At 34.4% G+C, this 23,392-nt stretch overlaps 1 long non-coding RNA gene across 1 annotated transcript; it reads right to left on the bottom strand.

Annotated features, from left to right (window-relative positions):
- Window positions 1–12,171: 12,171 nt before the first annotated feature.
- LOC120167149 lies at window positions 12,172–18,573 on the bottom strand. Its single transcript, XR_005520008.1, has 3 exons — window positions 18,546–18,573; window positions 18,373–18,451; window positions 12,172–12,191 (listed from the first exon to the last, which is right to left on the bottom strand). It is a non-coding gene; the product is annotated as an uncharacterized LOC120167149 (long non-coding RNA).
- Between the last annotated feature and the right edge of the window lie 4,819 nt (window positions 18,574–23,392).

The raw sequence follows: 23,392 nt of genomic DNA, 5'->3' as shown, positions 1-23,392 counted from the left end.
ACACATTTACCTCCTTCATCCAAGTCAAGCTTTGTAGAAGAACTCATTGCAGTGTCATAAGGTTTCCCATTTTCCAATCCAAATTTCTTGAGCATATCCTTGACGTACTTAGCTTGATTGATGAAGATGTCATCTTTTCTTTGCTTGATTTGGAGTCCCAAGAAAAATGAGAGCTCTCTCATCATGCTCATCTCGAATTCACTTTGCATTAGCTTAGAAAATTCTTGGCAAAGAACATCGTTAGTAGAACCAAATATTATATCATCAACATAAATTTGAACTACTAATAAATCTTTACCTTTATGTTTTAAAAACAATGTAGTGTTAACCTTCCCTTTTGAAAAAACCTTTTTCAATTAAAAAGTTTGATAATCTTTCATACCAAGCTCTAGGAGCTTGTTTTAAACCATAAAGTACTTTTGTTAATTTAAGAACATGATTTGGAAATTTTGAATCTTCAAAACCAGGAGGTTGTTCCACATACACTTCTTATTTTATAAAACCATTTAAAAATGCACTTTTAACATCCATTTGATATAATTTAAATTCATGAAAACATGCAAATGCTAATAACATTTTAATTGCTTCAATCCTAGCTACAGGAGTGTATGTTTCATCATAGTCTATGACCTCTTCTTGAGTATACCCTTGAGCAACAAGTCTAGCCTTGTTTCTCACTATATTACCACTTTCATCAAGCTTATTCCTAAATACCCATCTAGTACCTACAGTAGACTTATTACTAGGCCTTTCAACTAATGTCCATACTCTACTTCTTTCAAATTGATTTAGCTCTTCTTGCATAGCCATAATTCAATGTTCATCATTTAATGCTTCTTTAATATTCTCAGGCTCTATGCATGAGATAAATGTAACATAATTACAAATATTTCTAAGAGAAGATCGAGTTGTTACCCCTTTGGATGGAACACCTATTATTTCACCATCTTTGACATAGTTGTACTCTCTTGGGTAAGATACTTCTCTTTCTTCAATGGTTGGATTCTAGAGAGGATCATGAGTTTCCTCATCTTTCGTTTCTTCATTTGATGATGTTTCTCTAACGTCATGTCTAACGTCATTTGTGTTTATAATACCTACATCATCATTCAAACAATAATCCTTCCTCGGAAGGAGATTATCATCGAAAACAACATGTATGGACTATTCTACAACTAAAGTTCTTTTATTAAATACTCGATAAGCTTTAGAATTTAAGGAATAACCCATAAAAACTCATTCATCACTTTTAGCATCAAATTTGCCAAGATTGTCTTTACCGTTGTTTAAAACAAAATATTTACATCCAAAAGGATGAAAATAGCTAATGTTAGGCTTTTTATTTTAAACAGTTTATATGGAGTTTTCTTCAAAATAGGCCTAACCATTACTCGATTAATAACATAACAAGCGGTATTTGTGGCTTCCGCCCAAAAATATTTTGGCAAATTGTTTTCACAAAGCATGGTTCTAGCCATTTCTTCTAAAGTTTGATTTTTCCTCTCAACAAATACATTTTGTTGAGGGGTTCTAAGTGCTGAAAAATTATGGCTAATACCATTAGAATTACAAAATTCAGTAAATCCAAGATTTTCAAATTCAGTTCCATGATCACTCCTAACACTAGTTATAGAGTAACCTTTTTCATTTTGGATTACTTTTGAAAACGTGATGAATTTTTCTAATGCTTCATCTTTAGTATTTAAGAATAGAACCCAAGTATATCTAGAGTAGTCATCTACCAAGACAAATGCATATTGTTTTCCACCCAAGCTAGTAGTTCTAGATGGACCAAAAAGATCTAAATGGATCAATTGTAATACTCTACTAGTGGATACGGTATTAATGGATTTAAAATAAATTCGCTTTTTCCTTTAGCATCAAATTTTAGTTTAGGCAACCCTCGAACTAAATCTCCTGAATTAACCGTTGCAAAACACTCATGCTAGCATGTCCTAGTCTCCTATGCCATAACCAACTATCATGCTCATCCTTAGCAACTAGGCATAAATTAGTCATATTGATAAAATCTAAATGCACCATGTAAATGTTTCATATTCTATGACCAACAAGCATAATCAAAGTAGATGCAATGTCAATCAATTTTGCAAACACTTAATTTAAAAATAAGACATTGTATCTTTTGTCAAATTCATCTAATCGGATTATGTTTTAATCCATTCACATACAAAACATTATGCAATGTTGATATCGAGATTAAGAGCACATGCATAAAGTTTTTGAAAATGTTATGCATTAAAACTTTATAATATTTAAAAAAAATCTATGCATAATCATTAAGAAAATTAAGGTCAAAATTTTGCAAAACCAAAGTTCTTGAAAAATCGATATCAATTGTTAAAGAGATATCATTACATTTTAAAAACAATTTTGACCAAAATTAATATGATGAACTAGCGTTTATAAAACATTACCAAAAATTACTATGTTCATCTACAATATTTTCAACATACTGAGATAAAAACATAATCATTAGAATTATTCAACATTTAAAACCTCATGCATGCATAAACTAAATGAGCAACCAAATAAATAAAAACATTAAGTTTAAAGGTTACCCATTCCTTTTTCATGTGTGGCTAGAGCATCTTGAATATCATCATCTTCATCACCATTGCTCACACACCTACAAGAGACATTTAAGTAGATTTTGGTATCCAAATTGCTTGGATCATTGAACATTAGTTTCAAGCCTCTTGTTCCTTTTGGAACTCATACTTGTCTAATTTTAAACGTTTTCCTTTCTTTAAAGGACAAGTATATCCTTATGACCATGATAATGACAATGTGAACATATTGTCATTATTGACTAGATGAATTATTTAAATGATTTCTTTTGTTAAACATTCAAGCTTAACTTTCAAAAAAATTTTCTTTTTCAATACTTTCAAATTTCATTTTGAAAGTTCTAAATCCTTCTTCAAGATTTCATTTGATTTTCAAAATTCATTTCATTTTTAGAAGAAGTTTGTTTAATTTGAAAATTCTTTTTCAAAGTTTTCAAATTTTATTTTTGAAAGCTCTAACTCCTTCTCAACATTTCATTTTGATTTCCAAGTCTTCTTTAGCTTTCAAAAGAAGATCACTTTAGCAATAAATTTAGAAATCAATTTATTGTATTTGGAGTTCATGGCCTAAAACTCCGAAAATAATTCATCATAAGCATCTTGTAACTCATTAAAAGATTTTGAATTTAATTTATTTGAGTTAAAAGATACCTTTGGCTCTGTAAAAGCTAATAGAGACATCCTTTATTGGTTCTTCTTCTTCTTGTCTCCATAGATCTCCTCAAGCTTATCCCACATTTCCGGCACTTGAACAAGAAGAAACTCCTTTATTACTAGGATCAATTGCATAACATAACATGTGCATAGCCTTTGTGTTTTGTTGAGCTTTCTTCCGTTCTTGATCACTCCACTTCTTGCCTTCTTCGTAGGAGAAAAATATCCTTTCTCGATCATCATCCAAGCTTCCATATCAAATGCTTGGATAAATCATCATGAACTTTTCCAATGAAGATAATTGTTCATGAAGTGTGGAGGCACATCAATTGGTATGGATTCTTCCATGGAGAATAAACCGGAGTGGACGCCATCTTATCGATTTAACTCTTCCCGAATCGACTCAAGAGGTGGTTAAACCTTCAAATGAGTGAGGCTCTAATAAAATTGTTAAGTTAATCCATCGGTGAATATGACCAAGAGGGGGTGAATTGGCAATTAAAATTTCGGTGGAAGCTTTTGCAGAAAATTGAAAGTAATTGCAGCGATTTAGAGTGGTTCGACTTTCTCAACCAAAGTCTACGTCAACTACCTTAGCTATCCACACAAGAGGGGGTGAATTGGCAATTAAAATTTCGGTGGAAGCTTTGCAGAAAATTGAAAGTAATTGCGCGCGATTTAGAGTGGTTCGACTTTCTCAACCAAAGTCTACGTCAACTACCTTAGCTATCCACACTAAGAATTTTCCACAAATTCACTAATTTGTCTTTCTTTTGAGTATAAAGAGTAACCTTACAAATCTCTCAAGAATTATACCCCAAATTCTTGAGAACACTCTCTCCCAAAGAGAACAATATAAATTTTGCAAACTTATAAGAAAATCCTCACAAGGCAAGATGTTTGCACAATTATAGAACAAAGAAAGAACACTCAAGAATAATACAATGGAGCACAATAAGTGTTCTTGAAAGCAAAAATGAATATTGAATGAAATAGGCTTGAAAATGCTCAAACTGAGGTTTGCTGCTTTCTCTTGATTCTCTCTTGATTCTTGTTGATTCTTGTTTCTATTGTTGATCAATGGCTTCTAAGCTTGTTTAAATAATCCTTTAATTGATTCTGAACATTGGGGATGATTAGTGAAGTCAATGGAGTCGTTTAAGTGTGAAAACCATTAATAAAACAGCTTGGAGCGTGGGGGAATCGGTACCCTCTCATAGGGAATCGATTCCCTAAGTGTAAAATTCAAATATTTCGACCGTTGAACAGGGGGAATCGGTTCTCTCTGAGTAATCTGTTTTTTCTTGGAGCCAAACCATTCAGGGGGAATCGGTTCCCTCTGGACAATCTGGAATTTTTGGCTTTGAAACGGTTCGAAATACTTTGTAAAATTGTTTGAAATTATTTTAAGATTGAAACTTAATTTTACACTTGAGTAAGCATTAAAAATGACATTTGAAAGATTGGAGTAATATTACAAGAACAAACCCCACCAATAGTAAAGACCAAAAATACCTCAACAGCTTCAGATTTTGAGCATTCTCTGTTCATCTCGGACCATCACGATATACACTCCAGAATTAGAAGATTGTTCGCCCGTAACAAATCGATGCAATGTAGAGATTTTTGTCCCATTTTTCCTGCAACAAGAACAATGGTAAAAGAGAATAATCATTGGGTATTCAAAAAAATAAACTCCGCGAAGCAAGAGGTCAAGCTTCTATAATAAAAAGAATAGATCGAGCAACACTTAGTGGTTAGCACCATTGCTAATGCTTAAAGAAGCTAACCAGCATTGCCACGGGTGTTTAAAAATATCGAAGGGACAAAAATCAGCTTATACACACCTTTACATGGGTGCTAGGAAAGGCAGATGTGCGAATAGTTTCCTGGGTTTCGTCCATCGTTTTTTCGTTTTGGAACACTTAGTGAAGGCAGCTTGATCTACAGTTGAAGCCATTGATGTTATTCGGTAACCACTCTCCCACTGCCGATGATTCCTTCGCTTGGATACAAAAGATCAAGTTCCACAACCTGGATCTTAACAAACATAAAATGAAGTTATAAAACAGCTAGTTACTTTTGGGAATGGAGAGCAGTGGAAAAACAGAAGTACATGAAGAGCAAAAGAAAGAAATACCTGATCGGAGAATCCAACATTCCTCGACATAACCACGCCCCACCGGTTCCCGGAAATTGTCATCGATGTTACATGGAAGCCCTCTTTCCACTTATTTATCCATTTGAAGGGAAAATATTCACTTACTTTGTTCGACTGTTGAGTGTAAGGGGTTCCTACAAAGACAAATTATGGCAACAACTCCATAATTAGGTGATTAGTATAAGTATATGTTGTAGATAGAATCTGAGACATGAAGGTCGCAAACTTGATGCTCTGTGAATTTTCTTGCTAAAGGTTAATTACAGAAAACAAGCCTCAATTCAACACTTTCTTTTCTCCACACAAGTTCTTAACAATGCATATCTCTAGACAGAACGCAAACAGGTCCAGGGATCCACCCTTGAATAACTATGATTTATCTCATGATGCTATAAATGTACATGCCTGCAGCATCTTGGCAGCAGGTCCAGAGATATGCACCTAAACTGAAAGTGTCTTGACCCTCCAAGCTAATTGTAATATTATAAATATGAATTCAATCATGCAATACTATTCTCAGAAAACTCGATGGCATAGGTATATATGTATATTAGGAAATTACCAACCTTCGACATAACAACCAAGGAACTCCCGTTATTTGCTCCAACTATGAAGTAATATAGTAGTTCTTTCCACTGGCTCCATAATCCAATCCTGAAATCAAAATTGATATTAAAGTCGGTCAAAATGCATGTACACCGACAGGTAAAATAAGAGGAATTATTGTTTTTAGAATGATAACCTTGTGCAGAAAGACTGTTGACAATTCATAAACCTGGGAAGAGAATCATGTTCCCGCATCCATGATCAGGGCCCAAAGATTTGCTGCTGAAGCCACACAACTAATAAACAATCCATCTTCATTTCCCTTCTCCACATGCTGACGCAATATTGAATCTGCTACATTGAAGTAATATCTACAAGATTGATAAACAGTTTCAGAATGAAGATGAATAGACTTTATGTAGAACAAATTTCAAACCTCGTGTCTGAACATCTCGTATTTTTCACACAAAGAAGCATGCACCATAAAAACCATCAAAAAGAGGCAATCTAATTTAAATGGACCACATTCAACTTTTAACCACCAATCACTACTTCTAACTTCTTCTGGTCACTATATATGTTTCGCCGTCACATATGAGACATAAACAATGAAGTATTCTCCAAATATGCTATGAGATTATTGTGAAGATGAAAACATTAAAAAAAATGCTGAGATTAACTTAATACTTGAATAACTTACAGCAAATGTAAACCATGCATACCACTAAAAATAACCACAAACATGGAGAGAGAGATATAGTAGATATATGAAATAATCACATTTAACAAGAGAACACAACTTATGTGAAATTTAAAAGTGATTAATATTTAGATAAAGCAAAGATAGTTAGTTAAGTATGGTGTTTATCTTTTCTGTTCTTCAGGGTGCAATCCCGTGTGTAGTACATATAATAGGCTTGTTTTTCATTCCAGAGTCCCTAGATGGCTGGTAAGCTAACTTCATACTATTCTAATCTTTTTAAGTCCGTAACATGTTAGAGAAAAATATAAGAGAAATTATGCACTTGATTCTTTACTTATGAGTTGACACAGTGTAAGCAGATGTGAAGCTTTCTGCAGGTAAAATATGGTCGAGAAAAGAGTTTGAAGCTTCCTTGAAGTGTCTTAGGGAAGACTCAAATATTCTGAAGAAGTAGCTATATTGTAACCCCTCAGACCGATGTGGATAGCCCGATCGGACCTGGAGTGTCATATTAGGGCCACCGGAGCGACCCCCACCGTACAAATAATTATTATTTTATTATTGTCAGAAATAAAACAAGTTTATCAGACTCTGATAAAAACAAAATACAATCTACATGCCCCCTAATCACATGTATCATACTCTGCAAACAACGCCGAAAGAGCTCCCTTACTGATGTGATAGTGATACTAGTATAATTCTTTTAACCTGCAATGGTGAGTAATAGAGTGAGCTTCGAAAGCTCAGTAATACAGAACTACTAGATGATGCTACATGACATGCAGATAAATGGAAAGTCATATAATTTCCTTATTGAATCAGTCGTATACCCGTTGCGAAATAATCTGGGGTTCCATCAGTAGTTCATCAAGTTGAAGCCATGAAATCACAGTTCATAAGAAACCTTTCTTACAGTCACGTTTTCATGAGGTCGAATAAGATGTCTAGTATGTTCCATCAGTACGATAAAATAATAATAGGTACACTAATCAAATGATAGTTCAGTAAATTCCCATAAACCATACTGTAGTGGAGCTTTTTAAACTCGTATTTTAAAACCATCTTACAAAGAGTTATCCTAAGGGAACATCTTAGGGCCTGAGAGCATACCCAAGAAAGTTCGGGGCCATAGGGCCTACCTAAGAACACATCTTAGGGTCGCGGTGCCTACCCGATAATGATCTCAGGGCCGCAGAGCCTACCTAAGAGTCACATTAGGTCCATAAAAATTTTCCAGCTTGATCAAAGCTGTACTTTACAAATCTGTATCTCCAAGATAAAATTTATACCATGATACAAATCCATAAGCCATCACCATTAAGTCGGTGCATTCATAAAACAATAACCATAGATTTCAGTGTACCTCATGTTAAAACACACTAGAGAAATCCCAGTACTTATCAGAGGCATTTTGCAGTTATCAGCATAGATAACACGAAATTGATGTCTTTTTATCAGATCCCAGGAATGAAGTCCTATTGAAAAGGAGTCAATTACTAGTCTTTCAAATCATACATTTAAAACGATACTTTAGAATCCCACTATGATTCAGGTGTATCAGGAATAACCGGAGTGATTTGAGTCGAAAAATAAGAAACGAATATTCAGGGCAATTACCATCCATGACAATCAATCGGATTATCGAACAATTTGAGCTGAACAACTCTTAGAACTGATGCCTGTCGACTGATCAATTCATTGCCCTTCCTGGTATTCACTCTATAATACCAACAATTCTTGTCCATAAGTCATCTTCAGAATCATTGCTAAATATACCTTAAAGATTCGAACAAGCATCCTTATAATCTTTATTTTCTTTCCACATTACTACAATATCAAGATTTGATGACATATTTCATTCTTAGTTCATAACCATAGGGATTATACATCATACAAGTTTATTGTATTTCCAGACTCATCTAATTACTTACTAAATTCTCCATCATTAAGGTTCCTAGTTCATATAACAAATTAATGCTATCACGATACTTCAGAGTTTTCCAGAGTAATTCATACACTTTGAGTTCGGATACATGTTGTACTTCCGTCAGTTCACTTTGGTCATATACTAAAATCATTTTGTATTCGTGATTGATTTATCTCACGAATATCCACTTAATAGATCGAATGCGCTATAGCGTTTAGCTGAGCGGATTACTTCCATAATATTATCAATCCAAACTTGAGGAGACGAACTATAATTCAAGTGGTATTTATGCCATTCAAGTACTAATAGAGCACTAGCATTGTTTGGTTGGCTTAAATTGTGTTTCATAACATTAGAGAGCAGTACAACATCCATGTTTATTTGAATTTCTTAATTAATCCAAGAGGTTTACTTAGTATAAACCATAAGGGCATTTTGGTCATTTTAGTGCTTAATGTTTTTCCATTCATTTCAAAGCTTGAGGATATCTATTCATTTTTGAACTTGGAGATATTCTTGAGCAATTCCATTACAAGGGTACTTTGGTTATTTTACAGATCCAATGTATTTCAATCATTTCATTCCATCTGATCTTATCATTTAATTCAAACGTATCATCTTTTCCAGTCATTTCAAACAATTCTGACAAAATAACACCCTCGATAATTTATTATTCAGGTATTTACTCATAACTCAGAGATTTCTAGGTTAAAAGTCTTTTCAGACATTACTAACGAATTATTAGGAATTTTCCATACAAAAGTAGGATCTCAACCAGATGAAAAATGGTAATTTATCGGTTTAAGAAAAAATTCTCATGTTACTTTCTCATTTAGAGTCAACTTGGACTATTTTTACCTCTCAAGGGCATTTTCATAATTTCTTAACCAGATAATTTCGGTATTAACTCTTAACGTAAATAATTATACTTTAGAGATCCAATCGTTAATTGTTTTCCTGAACATTCTTTGATCTCGAAATGATTCCTTAACAGACTTCTAGTATTTTGCATAAACCTTATTGGGTTTAAAACCCGATTATCTGCATTTCCAAAGAAAAACTAACATTTCTTATGAACATCAGTAAATTTATCAGATCAATATGCCTTTTAAGAGTTATTAACCAACTTCCAGAGACAATTCTTGTCATCCTACAACATAAGGGCATTTTCGTAATTTTACCCTATCAGAATATTCTTATAATTTCCCATCCAAATACCTTTCATGAAATAGATTATATGATACAGATCTAAATTGATTCCTTTATCACTAAACACAAAACTTGTAATTTTAATTCTAACAATTACCCAGTTTCTTATAAAAGTCATATGAACCATAATCAGTTACTAAACCTTTTTACCGGTTTCAGATTGAGTGTAGAAATTAATCAACTCCACAAAAGTGACCAACATTATCTTATTAATGCATTTACCAATATCAATATATTCCAATAAGCATAAAGAGGTAGTAAAGTATTACCTCGATTTTCGTGCAATACTGATCGACCATATCAATTTCATTCAAACATCTCGATCTTGAAATCATCTTCCAATATTTCCTCGGATCTATATCAATATAAATTACATAAAAACGGAGATTAATTCTTAAAAACGGATCAAATCGGATGATAAATCAGTGAAAAATAGCTTACCGAGTTTGAATTTGTCATAACGGACTTCGGATTCGGATTCAAGACGTCGAAAGCATAAAATATGACTTTTCAAAATTTTGGAATTTTCAGTCAAAATCAAAGTCAACGGGTTTGAATGGCAATTTCAAGGCCTTCGAGTCTGAATTTCAAAAAACGAACTACGGAGATTTGGAACGTCGAAAATCGTCAGGATAGGTATACTCAGTCGAAGTCAAAGGTCGTTTAATGCCCGGTCAAAGCCGATCAAAGTTCTGGTCATCTGTGGTCAACGGTCAACAGTCGATTATTTTACACCAATATCACCCTAACATAAATTAATTACTAAATTAGCCACAATCTGAAAAAATTTACCAAACTAACACCCAAATTTTACACAAATAGCACCCAAACAGAAATTAATTACAAAATTAACAACCAGACGATGCCCACTCTCAAGGTGGTGCGTGAACAGTAACCCGGTGTCGAAAATTCCTAAAAATTATTTTAAGCGATTTTAAGGCACTTAAAAAACTCGGTTCAAAATTTTGAACGGCGGAGAGCTCGATTTCGAAACGTCAGAAACTTTGACGGTCTCACCCCCCCTCGCACCGACGATGATAGAGAAACAGAGGACACCGGTGGACTTGGAACGATGCAAGGAACACGATGGTGCGGGAGGTGTCGTAAATGGATGACCGGATCGTCGTGAATTGACGAAAAACCAACTGAAATTGAGTTATTACCGATGATCCTTCCGACTAAAATTCACGAAGAAAGGCGACGATTCACGACGAAATGTTTGAGGGGCTTTGTTCCTCGGTCGACAAAGAACATGATGGTGGTTTCGATTCGTCGATCGGAGGTCAGACGGCGAGTAGATTGGAGTTGAAAGGAGGGTTGTTGGAGAAGGAAAACTGGGAAAACATTCTGCTGAAGAACATACGGGGGAGAGATTTATAATTCTCTCCAAAATAAAAATGGGTAAATCATGAGTTTAGTCACTGAATTTTCTGCACTTCTTAAAATGATCTACTAACTTTGAAATTTTACAATTTAATCTACTGTTTCTTTCAAAATACCAATTAAATTCACCACTTTATAATTCCTAAAATTTAGCCCCTAAATTGGGGTGTTACAATTCTCCCCTCCTTAATAGAATTTCGTCCTTGAAATTCATTCATGCACATAATTGCATAAATGAAACTTCCATCAGTTCTCTCATATCTTTAAGTAGCTTTTACAAAAGTACGGATCCTCCACTAATCCTTAACCAGCTGAGCATACATTCTTATCATAACTTTTCCTCATTTCAATAAAAGAATCCGAACAAAAATTTCCTCGAGTAATCAATTCAGTCTTTGTCATGAGAATAGACTCATAGAGCAGTAGCATAGCCCAATTACATTTCCGAAGTCAAGTCAGAATTTTTCAGATAAATAACTCCCACATGGCTCGTGAGGTACTTCACAGTGTTTATACAGATGTTACTGATATTCCATTTTGTACAAGTATAGCCTTAACGGATAGAAACTTCGGTTTACTCGTTACAGATAGGGACTCAACCCTGGAGTTCCGGTTCAGAGAGGTACGATTGTAGTCTAGGGGCATGTACTGATTAGACATCATTTTGAAATTCGACCGACCGGTATAACTTGAAAATTTTAACTCAAACCATAGCTCTGATACCACTAAATGTAACCCCCTAAGACCGATGCGGATAGCCCGATCTGACCTGGAGTATCACATTAGGGCCACCGAAGCGACCCACCTTACAAATAGCGAAAAATTTAAAACTTTTCTTAAAACATGTAAAATCATAAAATGATTTATTATTTGTCAGAAATAAAACAAGTTTATCAGACTCTGATATAAAAACAAAATACAATCTACATGCCCCCTAATCACATGTACCATACTCTGCAAACAACGCCGGAAGAGCTCCCTTACTGATGTTGATAGTGATACTGGTACAATTCTTTTAACCTGCAATGGTGAGTAATAGAGTGAGATTCAGAAAGCTCAGTAATACAGAACTACCAGATGATGCTAAATGTCATGCAGATAAATGGAAAGCCATATAATTTCCTTATTGAATCAGACGTATACCCGTTTCGAAATAATCTGGGGTTCCATCAGTAGTTCATCAAGTTGAAGCCATGAAATCACAGTTCATAAGAAACCTTTCTTACAGTCACGTTTTCATGAGGTCAAATAAGATATCTAGTGTGTTCCATCAGTACGATAAAATCATAATAGGTACACTAATCAAATGATAGATCAGTAAAATCCCATAAACCATATTGTAGTGGAGCTTTTTAAACTCGTATTTTAAAACCATCTTACAAAGAGTTATCTTAAGGGAACATCTTAGGGCCTGAGAGCATACCCAAGAAATTTTGGGGCCATGGGGCCTACCTAAGAACACATCTTAGGGCTACGGCCCCTACCCGATAATGATCTCAGGGCAGCAGAGCCTACCTAAGAGTCACATTAGGTCCATAAAAAATTTTCAACTTGATCAGAGTTGTACTTTACAAATCTGTATCTCCAAGATACAATTTATATTGTGATATAAATCCATAAGCCATCACCATTAAGTCGGTGCATTCATAAAACAATAACCATAGATTTCAGTGTACCTCATGTTAAAACAACAAAATAATTTATTAAAAAAAAAAGAAACACACTAGAGAAATCCCAGTATTTATTAGAGTCATTCCATTACAAGGGTACTTTGGTTATTTTACAGATCCAGTGTATTTCAATCATTTCTTTCCATCTGATCTTATCATTTAATTCAAATGTATCATCTTTTCCAGTCCTTTCAAACAATTCTGACAAAATAGCACCCTCGATAACTTATTCTTCAGTTATTTACTCATAACTCGGAGATTTCCAGGTTAAAAGTCTTTTCAGACATTACTAACGAATTATTAGGAATTTTCCATACAAAAGTAGGATCTCAACCATATGAAAAATGGTAATTTATCGGTTTAAGAACAAATTCTCATGTTACTTTCTCATTCAGAGTCAACTTGCACTATTTTTACCTCTCATGGGGATTTTCGTAATTTCTTAACGAGATAATTTTGGTATTAACTCTTAACGTAAATAATTATACTTTAGAGATCCAATCGTTAATTGTTTTCCCGAACATTCTTTGATCTCGAAATGATTCCTTAACAGACTTCTAGTATTTTGCATAAACCTTATTGGGTTTAAAAATCGGTTATCCGCATTTTCTAAGCAAAACTAACATTTCTTATGCACATCAGTAAATTTATCAGATCAATATGCCTTTTCAGAGTTATTAACCAACTTCCAGAGACAATTCTTGCCATCCTACAATATAGGGGTATTTTCGTAATTTTACCATATCAGAATATTCTTATAATTTCCCATCCAAATACCTTTGATGAAATAGATTATATGATACAGATCTAAACTTATTCCTTTATCACTAAACACATAACTTGTAATTTTAATTCTAACAATTCCCTAGTTTCTTATAAAAGTCATCTGAACCATAATCATTTACTAAACCTTTTTACCGTATTCAGATCGAGTGTAGAAATTAATCAACTCCACAAAAGTGACCAACATTATCTTATTCATGCAATTACCAATATCAACATATTCCAATAAGCATAAAGAGATAGTAAAGTATTACCTCGATCTCCGTACAATACTAAACGACTATATAAATTCCAATCGAACGTCTCGAACTTGAAATCATCTTCCAATATTTCTTTGGATCTATATCAATAGAAATTACATAAAAAACGGAGCTTGATTTTGAAAAACGGATCGAATCGGATGATAAATCAGTGAAAAACAGCTTACCGAGTTTGAATTTGGCGTAACGGACTTCGGATTCGGATTCAAGATGTCGAAAGCATAAAATATGACTTTTCAAAAATTTGGAATTTTTGGTCAAAATCAAAGTCAACGGGTTTGACTGGCAATTTCAAGGCCTTCAAGTCCGAATTTCAAAAAACGAACTGCGAAATCAGATTTGGAACGTCGAAAAACGTCAGGATAGGTATACTCGGTCGAAGTCAAAGGTCGTTTTAATGCCTGGTCAAAGTTTTAGTCAACTGTGGTCAACGGTCAACAGTCGACCATTTTACAAAAATATCACCCTAACAGAAATTAATTACGACATTAGCCATATTCTACAAATATTTACCAAACTAACACCTGACTTTTACACAAATAGCACCCAAACAGAAATTAATTACAAAATTAACACCCAGACGATGCCCACTCTCAGGGGTGGCGCGTGCGGTGCGTGAACAGTAACCCGGTGTCGAAAAATTCCTGGAAAAATTCCTAAAAATTATTTTAAGCGATTTTAAGGCACTTACAAAGCTCGGTTCATAATTTTGAACGACGGAGAGCTCGATTTCGAAACGTCAAAAACTTTGAAAAGTCTCACCCCTGCACGCGCCAGCGACGAAGAAGAAACAGAGGACACTGGTGGACTCGGAACGATGCAAGGAACACGATTGTGCGGGAGGTGTCGTAAACAGGTGACCGGATCGTCGTGAATCGACCAAAAACCAACTGAAATCGAGTTATTACCGATGATACTTCCGACTGAAATTCACGACGAATGGCGACGATTCACGATGAAAGGTTTGAGGGGTTTTGTTCCTTTGTCGACAACGAACACGATGGTGGTTTTGGTTTGTCGATCGGAGGTTGGACGGTGAGTATATCAGAGTTGAAAAGAGGGTTATTGGAGAAGGAAAACTGGGAAAACATTCTGCTGAACATACGGGGGAGAGATTTATAATTCTCTCCAAAATAAAAATGGGTAAATCATGGGTTTAGTCACTGAATGTTCTGCACTTCTTAAAATAATCTACCAACTTTGAAATTTTACAATTTAATCAACTGTTTATTTCAAAATACCAATTAAATCCACCACTTTATAATTCCTAAAATTTATCCCCTAAATTGGGGTGTTACAATTATAAGAGTAGATTTTAGCTTTTTATCTTTTAGTTTTCCCAAGGAAATTTGGAACACTTATTTCCTCATGATATGTGCTTATATTATCTTGTAGGGTTATATGGAAACTCTTGAGCAACAAACAGGAGCAAGTATCCTTGAATTATTCCGGAAGAGATATGTTAATTCACTTATTGTGATATGAGAATAAATATGCTAATTCGTTTTATGACTTGCCTGATCGTTTTATAAATGGCTTCTTGGAATTTGCAGGTTGGAGTTGGCCTAATGTTATTGTAACAACTTGTAGAAGCAGGTGCCATAGGATATTATAACCCCCTCAGACCGATACGGGTGACCCGCTCTGATCTAAGGTGTCATATTAGGGCCACCTTAGCGACCCACAGTAAAAATAGTGAAAAATTTAACTTTTATTAAAACATGTAAACTCATAAAATCATTTATAAATACAAAATTAAACTTTACTAATATTCAAAAATAAAATAGATTTTTATACTTGTATATAAAACAAAATACAACCTACATTCCCCCTAATCACATGTACTATACTCTGCAAACAACGCCGGAAGAACTCCTTTATTGATGTCGATAGATGCACTGGTACGGTTCTTTTAACCTGAAAAGGTGAGTAATAGAGTGAGCATTGGAAAGCTCAGTAATACAGAATTACCAAATGATGCTGAAGAACATGCAGATATAGATAAACATTTATTTCCTTATTGGTTGAGACATGTACAGATTTTTAGGCTAAGCTGAGGTTCCACTGATGTCTCAGGTAGTAACAGACAGTAAGTTTTCAGTTCAGAGGAAAATATTTAGGATAATTAGGTTCAAGGGATCAGGATAGGTTATCTAGTGTGTTCCTGGAAAACCAATGAAAAGATACAGATCTTTTAAAACATATTTTTAAAATTCAGAAAACCATAGTAAACCTTCCAGCCCAACACATCATAATGTGTATGTTCCCCATAACCATACACCCACCGTCACATTGAGTAAGGCTCTGAGCATAAAGTCGAGGAACCTGCAAGTATACTTCCTCCAATAATACCCCAAATAAAACATTTATCAAAAACCATAATAATCCTTCCAACCAAACACATCATAATGTGTAGATTCCCCAGAACCATACACCCACCATCACATCAAGTAAGGCCCGAGCACAAAGCCGAGGAGCCTACAAGTATTCTTCCTCCAACAATACCCCCAAATAAAATATTTTCAGTCCGTAAACGGATATATCAAAAATCAAAAAATAATTCAGGTCAGATATCAGAACATAATCCAGATCAGATATCAGAACAGAAACCATGTCAGGTATCATAACAGAATTTAAATCGAAAATCAGATAAAATATTCATGTGATTAGGGAACACACTAGAGTTTCCAGATATTATTCAGAGATATTCGATAATCTTATTGGATAGAGAAATACAGATCTTTAGTATACCGATAGAATGATGGAAGTTAAAATCAATATAGGAAGAGTTCATTAACTGACGGAATCATCAGTTATTTAGAATCCTTTACATCTGAGTTACTTGTGTTTTCAGATATGACCAGAATGATTTGAGCTGATAAGGGAGAAACGACGATTCAAGACTTTTACAATATATGTCGATTGATCGGATTATCGAATAACTTGAGATGAACAGCTCCCAGAACTAATGCTTGTCGATTGGTCAATTCATTGTCCTTCCAGGGTATTTACTCTTTAATACCAAAATTTCTTGCCCATAGATCATCTTCGGAATCATCCCTGAATAAATCTTCCAATGGTCTTTATTTCATTTCCAAACTTCCACGATATCATGAAATGCTGACTTGCTTGATTTGTAGTTCATGACCCATAAGAACAGTACATCATGTAAGTTTATTAGCATTCCCATACTCATTCAATCACTTATTTACTCCTCAATTATTGAGGTTACTTAGTTCATTTAACAATCAAGTTTATCCCGGTTACTTCAGAGTTTTCCAGAGTAATTCAGACGTTTCTGAATTTTGATACATATTGTACTTTTGTCCAGTTCAATTTAGTTTCCGTGGTTGATTTGTCTAACAAATATCCACTTTTTAGTACCGAATATGATATAGAGTTGAGCTGAGATGAGTACTTCCAGAATTATTATCGATTCAAACTTAAGAAGATGAACACGCATTCAAGTGATATTTATGCCATTTAGGTACTGACATATCATTAGGGTCGATCGACTCACTTAAGTTGTTTCCATAACTTTTAAGGGCAGTACAACACCCATATTTATTTGGATTCCTTAATTAATCCAAGACATTTACTTAGCCTAGGACATAAGGGTAATTTGGTCATTTTGGTGCTAAATTTTATTTCATTCATTTCAGAGCTTAAGGATATCCAATCATTCTTGAGCTTGGTGATATTCTTGGGTCATTTCCATTCCAGGGGTATTTTGGTCATTTTATAGATCTAGGGTCTTTCAATTCTTTTCTTCTGTCCGATCTTATTATTTAATTCAAATTTATCATCTATTCCAGTCTTTTTAAACAATTCTGACAAAAGAACACCCTCGATAATTTATTCTTCGGGTATTTACTCATAACTCGGAGATTTACGGATTATCAGAAATTTTTTGTATAAACTTGTGAACTTAACTATGAAACTAGTAATTGATCGATTTAGGCATGATTTCTTGAGTACTTTTCCATTCAGTGTCAATTCGGGCTACTTTTCCCTCTCAAGGGTAATTTCATAATTTCTTAACCATAATTTCGGTATTAAAACTCTTAACAAAGATAATTATAATTTAGAGATTCTAGGGTTAATCGTTTTTCCAGATAATCTCTAAACTTTAAATTATTTCTTATCAAACTTCTAGTATCTTGTACAAGCCATCTTGGGTTTAGAAATCGATTATCCATATTTCCTAAGTAAAACTAGTATTTTCTATACATATCAGTAGTTTCATCAGATCAATATGTCTTTACAAACTTCTTATCCAAATTCCAGGGTCAATTCTTATCTTTTTACAACATAAGGGTATTTTTGTAATTTTACCTAATCAAAGTATTCTCATAATTTATCACTTAAATTGTATTTGGTTCGAATACATCCATAATCAAACAGGTATAATAGACCAATCATATACATCCATGCATTTATTCATTATCAACATGTTCCATAAAACATAAAGAGGTAGTAATGTATTACCTCGATTTCTGTGCCATACTGATCGACCATTTAAACTCCATTCGAACGCTCTCGATCTTGAAAACAACTTTTAATAATTCTTCGAATACATATCAACAGAAATTTCATTAAAAACGGAGCTTAATTGCGAAAAACGGATCGAATCGGGTGATAAATCAGTGAAAATAGCTTACCGGGTTCGAATTAGGCGAAACAGACTTCAGAATCGGACTCAGGTCAAAAAAGCTTACTGGGTTAAAAAAATTTGACCTTTTGGTCAAAGTCAACGGTTAATGGTCGTTCAGCGAGTCGGGTCGGGTCGGGTCAAACCAGGTCAATGGGTTTTAAAGTTGTCCACCACGCGTGGACATTCCCCCACACACAGGAAGGATTATTTAATGGGATTTTGAGACAATTACCAAGCTCGGTTTAAAATTTTGAACAGCGGAGACCTCGATTCCGAAACGTCAGAAACTTGATCTTCTTGACCCCTTCACGCGTCGGCGACGATGGAGACAAGAAGGATACCGGTGGACTCGGAACGATGCAAGGAACACGATAGTGCTGGAAGTGTCGAAAATGGGTGACCGGATCGACGTGAATCGACCAAAAACCAATAACGATCGAGTTAAAACCGACAATACTTCTAGTTGAGATTTATGGCGAACGACGCCGATTCACGACGAGAGGATTGAGGGGTTTTGTTCATCGATCGATAACGAACACGATAGTGGTTTCGGATCGTCAAACGGTGGCCGAACGGTGGAGAAATCAGAGCTTAAAGTAGTTGATCGGAGGAGAGGAAATGAGAAACATTCTGGGAAAACAGACGGGGAGGGGGTTTATAATTCTCACCTAAAGAAAAATGGGTAAATTATGAGTTTGGTCCCCGAATTCCTACACTTCCTAAAATTGTCTGTCAACTTTGCGATTTTACAATTTAATCTTCAATTCCTTTCAAAATATCACTTAAATTCAGTACTTTATAATTTCTAAAATTGAGCCCCTAAATTGGGGTGTGACAGATATTATGCTCGTACCATATTTGAAGAAGCAAGTAAATTTATATCTTCTATGTTGGTGCTTATGTAATTATTGCTGCATATATTATTTTTTGTTGTCGTACAAGTTTAAGATATCGGAAAAGGAAAAAAAAAGAAGAAGATGAAGACACAAAGTTTTGTTTGGAATAGGCATATCAGGTAACCTTGGCCCTGAAGTTTTAGCTATTGTACAGGTACCTTCGGGGCTTCTTTTCCAACTTTGACTTAAAGGTAAAATTATGTTCCAAGCATTTCCGAGACATGCCTATTACATTGTTTTTGCAGATTCTTGTAGCAATTTTAGGTTTATTTTTAACGGATAGATCCGGTAGACGACCACTTCTTTTGGTTAGTTTCGTATCCAATTCATTTTAAGATAGTAGAATTGTTGAACAAACAAGAAAAAAGGCATTTCAATTTATGATGGAATGGAGCTCAGCAGGTCATCCTCTATTTCTTCTCTAACATAGTAAATTAACATTACATTTCTGAACTAAGATGTATCGGCGAATATCATTGCAGGAACGCTTTTCGTTTTCACCGGAATCTCAGGCTTTACTGTTGTATTCGTTGCAAGTTGGTTCCGGAGACAAAAGGGAGAACACTAGAGGAAATACAAGCTTCTATCACTCATTTTATGTAATATTAGATTTATTCCTGGCATGGCCATGTATGCACCAATATGTATAAATAATATACGCCTATGCCTTACTTTCATTCTTATTTGTACATGCGATCATTTCCTGGGAGGAATGGTGATGGTGTCTGGTGATACCTTTTCCATTTACACCTATAGGTCTTAACAGACCCTATACACACTCACAGACACACACAGAGCCGCGTACACGCATGCACGCATTTATCCAATACGAGCATTTAGATATCGAAGAACTGTATTATTACGGTTAAACATTTGAGTATTACACAAACAAATAACATTTGAAGAAGTGGTAAATATACACAGAATAATTATAACACAAACACTATCCTCCTGTTTCTCTGAATCTGCAAATGGGGCGTTTGAAACCTTATAGAGCGTGTTCTTGTTGGTTTCCCCCACCTTGTGGTTGAGTCAAATTCAATGTCGATGCTGCTGTTAAAAGGTAATCAATGGTTGGTAAGTTGAGGTGGGGTTCTTAGGGATGATGTTTGACAACAGAAGATATAATTAAAGAAGATCGTTGACGTTGAGATATATTAATTAGTCGAGTGATAAGGATACTTATATTATCTCATCTTGAATTTGAATCACAACATTTACTTTAAATTTAATATATCTTTACTTAGTAAAAAATCATTGATTTTGACATTATTACAAACCATCACAAGTAGAACATAATTGAACACCAAAAAAGTAAGCAATATCTTTTTCAAAATCCATGAGACAAAGCATCAATCATATGTTAAACTGATGGCATAGACTTGCTTTTCTTTAATTTTTGATTGATTTTCTTTTCAAATAGGTATTTTAAATATTAATTTAAAATATATTATCCATATTTTAAAATTACTCAATTGATGGAAAATAATTATTTACATTATTAATTCAAGGATCTTAAAACAATGTGATACTCATAATTAGAATAAATAATCTAGAAAAACATACATTAATATATCGAGATGATTTTGAAAAAAAAAATTATTGAAAAGAACCTATTAAGAAGAGTTTGATTTCTCTCACATAATCCCTGAGTACTTTACAATTTTTTATGAAAAAATAATTTTAAATTGCCTTATGAATAGAGAAATATATATCTAACTTTTGTAGAGTTTCATCAATCCATATTAACATCACATCTCTTCATGTTAACATAACAAATTCTTTTACGTTGACATCACATCTCTTCACGCAATGTAGAGTTAATTATTTTTATAGTATAGATTTAATTATAATTTTTTAAAAAATAGATTTGAACAATTAGAATTATTTGATAATATTTTAATTTTTTTATTAGAATCCAAAAAGATTAAAATCTTAGAGTAATGATCACATGACTATTTAGAGTGATGCGATACTTATAGAGTGATGCGTTGTTGGGTCCCTCGACTATTAAAAGTTACAAAATGATCACATGACTATTTAGTGTGTTCCAAACTTGTCATTTTCCGTTAAAAATTTAGTAACAATCTGAGTTGGATGTTAGTCTGTTGACTGATATATGATATTTTTTGAGATTATATAGATTATATTTTATCATATCTCAGTTAACAGGTTAACATCAAGCTTTCATTGTTTAAAAAATGACGAGTTTGAAACATACTAAATAGTCGGGTGACCATTTTATAACTTTTAAAAGTCTAGGGACTCAACAAAACAACATCCTATAGTCGGAGGATCATTTTGTAACTTTTGATAGTCGAGGGACTCAACTAAGCATCACCCTATAATCGGATGACTATTTGTGTACTTTACCCCAATATATTGTGGTCGAATACGAATCAGTTCATAACCTACAAAGGAATGCCACTTATTCGACGAAATGTCTCTGAGGCTGTTGTTAATAAAAATGTGCACAGGATGCATTAATTTTCCGTTTCCTTTTTAACATTGTAGATGAATGTGTTGTAATTTCAGCATTAATCAATTTGCATATGATCCATATGCATTCTCCCATTAGCTATCCTGTTATGACTTCAAATAGTATGCATTTTCTTTATACCTTTTATCTAAATTCATTCTTGCTTCGGTTTAACTCGTTGTTCAACTACCCAGGGAACATTCCCTTGTTTAGAACAACCAGGGATGGATAGACTTAACCGGGGAAGGTTGCTCTCCTGAAAATTTAAAATTATCATGTATTTTAAAAAAATTTCTATGTATTTTTTATTATTGAAAATCTGTTTTTATTCTTAGGAATTTCATAAGTTCAAGTACCTAATTAGATAAGAAAATGGATACCAAATATTAAAATCATGAATAATATTTAATGTCCTCTTTACTGGTATATTTATGAGCCATACCTAACAAATCTCCACCTTGGCGAATATCATGCCCCTTGGAAACTTCAATGTGGGTTGGGTTACCTTGCTTCTTTAACAACTCAAAACATTCAACAAGTCCAAGCAATGCTTGAACTTGTCTGTCGTAACTGGCTTGGTGAACATATCAGCGGCATTCTCATCAGTATGTACCTTCTGAAACAAAACCTCTCCAGATGCAACCAACTCTCTGATCTTGTGGAACCTTACATCAATATGTTTAGTTCTAGCACGATACACCTGATTCTTAGCCAAGTGAATAGCACTTTGATTATCACAAAGCAACTGAACTCCACCTTGTTGAACACCCAACTCCTTCACTAAACCAGTAAGCCATAAAGCTTCTTTTGCAGCTTTAGCCGCTGCCATGTACTCAGCTTCAGTTGTAGATAGAGCCACAACAGATTGAACAGTAGACTTCCAACAAATAGGCCCTCCACCAAGAGTAAAGACATACCCTTTTTTGTAGATCTTCTATTATCCAAGTCACCTGCATAGTCTGAATCCACATATCCTACAACCAAAGGATTATCCCGCTGACTCCCAAAAACAATTCCATGTCCCACAGTACCCTTTAAGTACCGAAAGATCCACTTGACTGCTTCCCAATGTTGCTTACCAGGTTTAGACATGTACTTACAAACTTGACTAACAGCATGAGCTAAATCAGGACGAGTACATACCATCGCATACATCAAGCAGCCAACAGCATTAGAATATGGAACCTTTGCCATATCTTCAGCTTCCTTATCTGTCTTAGGGCACTGTTCTGATGAGAGCTTAAAGTGATTCGCCAATGGAGTGCTAACTGGTTTCGCGCTGCTCATCGCAAACCTTTCTAGCATTTTCTCAACATAACCCCATTGAGATAGCCGTAGTTTCCTTGAGTCTCTGTCCCTGCAAATTTCCATTCCAAGAATTTTCTTTGCAGCACCTAAATCTTTCATATCAAATTCCTGACTCAATAAAGTTTTCAAACCGATAACATCATCTATGTTCTTCGCAGCAATCAACATATC

The sequence above is a fragment of the Hibiscus syriacus genome, unplaced genomic scaffold, assembly GCF_006381635.1.
Source record: "Hibiscus syriacus cultivar Baekdansim isolate YM2019G1 unplaced genomic scaffold, ASM638163v2 tig00111670_pilon, whole genome shotgun sequence".
Lineage (NCBI taxonomy): Eukaryota > Viridiplantae > Streptophyta > Magnoliopsida > Malvales > Malvaceae > Hibiscus > Hibiscus syriacus.
This window is presented reverse-complemented; position numbering and strand designations above follow the sequence as displayed.